Raw genomic sequence first — 2,233 nt, forward strand, 5'->3', positions numbered from 1 at the left:
AGTCCTGGACCCCCCCTCATCCCGCATTCCCCGATCCTGGACCCCCCTCATCCCGCAGCCCCTTAGTCCTGGATCCCCCGCAGCCCCCATCCCGCATTCCCCTAGTCCTCGACCCCCCCATCCCGCATCCCCCCCCCCATTCTGTATCCTCTTAGTCTGGACCCCCCCCCATCCCGCATCCCCTTAGTCCTGAACCCCCCCAATCCCGCATTCCCTGAAGTCCTGGACCCCCGTATCCCTCTAGTCCTGGACCCCCCCCCATCCCGCATTCCTGATCCTGGACCCCCCTCCCCAATCCCGCATCCCCCAGTCTTGGACCCCCCCCCATCCCGCATTCCCTGAAGTCCTAGACCCCCCCCATCCCGCATCCCCTTAGTCCTGGACCCCCCCCCCCCATCCCGCATTCCCTGAAGTCCTGGACCCCCCCCATCCCCGCATTCCTGATCCTGGACCCCCCCTCCCCAATCCCGCATCCCCCAGTCCTGGACCCCCCCCAATCCCGCACCTCCCTAGCCCTAGACACACACCCCCCTCCATCCCCCATTCCCTGAAGTCCTGGATCCCCTCCATCCCGCATCCCCTTAGTCCTGGACCCCCCCTCAACCCGCACCCCCCAGACCTGAACCCCCCCAATCCCGCACCCCCCCCCTTCACCCCACATCCCCCTTAGTCTCAGACCCCCCCCCCATTCTTACCCCCCCTCAGTCCTGCCCCCCCCATCCTGCAGCCCCGACCCCCCCATTTCCCCCCCCCTCCAGCTCTGCCGCAGCCGCTCTGCAGCATCGCCCCCCCCCCAACCTCTCAGGGTCCCCCCCAGGTGTCCCCCCATTCCCAGACCCCCCCCACCCCCATATCCTGAAGGCCCCAGCGTGGGGGGGGGGGAGGAGGGGGGGCCCCCCGTCTGTTGATCCTCACTAAGAGCATTAATGGAGCTGCGGGGGGGGGGGGGGAGGGGAGGGCAAGGGGGGGGGGGCGGGACTTTCGGAGTGGGGGGGACATAATGAGGATGGGGACCCCCTCCTAAAGATAAAGAGGATGGGGACCCCCCCCATAAAGCCATAGGACCCCCCCCACAAGGATGGGGACGCCCCCAAGGGCATGGGACACCCCCGCAGGGACGGGACACCCCCCAAAAGCATCTGTCCCCCCCCCCCACGGGCTTGGGACACCCCCCATGAGGATGGGGACCCCCCCTCAAAAGACATAGGCTCCCCCCCTACAAGGATGGGGACACCCCCACGAGGTTGGGGACCCCCTCAAGGGCATGAGACACCCCCCCCATGGGCTTGTGACCCCCCCCCCCCCATGAGGATGGGGAGGACCCCCCCGGGGATGAGGGGATGGTGGGGGTCCCGGGGGGGGGCAGGGGTCCCCAGAGGCAATGGGGGGTGGAATGAGGGGTTTTGGGGGGGTCTCTGGGGAGCGGGGGGGGGGGGGGGCCCGTCAGAGTTGGGGGGGGTCTGATTTTGAGGGGGGTTCTCTCTTAGTTTGGGGATTCTATCATAGTTTGGGGGGGGTCCTCATCTATTGGGGTGATCGGGGGGGGCTCCTAATCCCTCTGTGTGTCCCCCCATAGTGACTGACCCCCCACATTCAAGGGCACCCCCGCCCCCCATGCTCTGTGCCCTCGCTGTCAGCTCCAGTACCCCCCCCATCCAATAACTGCCCCCCCCTATTCCAGGACCCCCAATAACTGCTCCCTCTCTCCCCCCCATTCCAGGACCCAAAATAACTGCCCCCCCCTATTCCAGCAACCCCAATAGCTGCCCCCCCCTATTCCAGGACCCCCCAATAACTGCCTCCCCCTATTCCAGGACCCCCCAATAACTGCCCCCCCCTATTCCAGGACCCCCAATAACTGCTCCCTCTCTCCCCCTCCCATTCCAGGACCCCCAATAATTGCCCCCCCCTATTCCAGGACCCCCAATAATTGCCCCCCCCATTCCAGGACCCCCCAATAACCGCCCCCCCCCCCCCTCCTCCCCATTCCAGGACCCCCCAATAACTGCCCCCCCCCATGCTCTGTGCCCCCGCCGTCAGCTCCAGGACCCCCCCCCAATAACTGCCCCCCCTATTCCAGGACCCCAAATAACTGCTCCCTCTCTCCCCCTCCCATTCCAGGACCCCCAATAATCGTGCCCCCCCTATTCCAGGACCCCCCAATAACCTCTCTCTCTCTCCTCCCCATTCCAGGCCCCCCCCGGTGACCAGCAGCACCCCCCCCCCAGCCGCC

The sequence above is a fragment of the Phaenicophaeus curvirostris genome, unplaced genomic scaffold, assembly GCF_032191515.1.
Source record: "Phaenicophaeus curvirostris isolate KB17595 unplaced genomic scaffold, BPBGC_Pcur_1.0 scaffold_371, whole genome shotgun sequence".
NCBI classification, from domain to species: domain Eukaryota; kingdom Metazoa; phylum Chordata; class Aves; order Cuculiformes; family Cuculidae; genus Phaenicophaeus; species Phaenicophaeus curvirostris.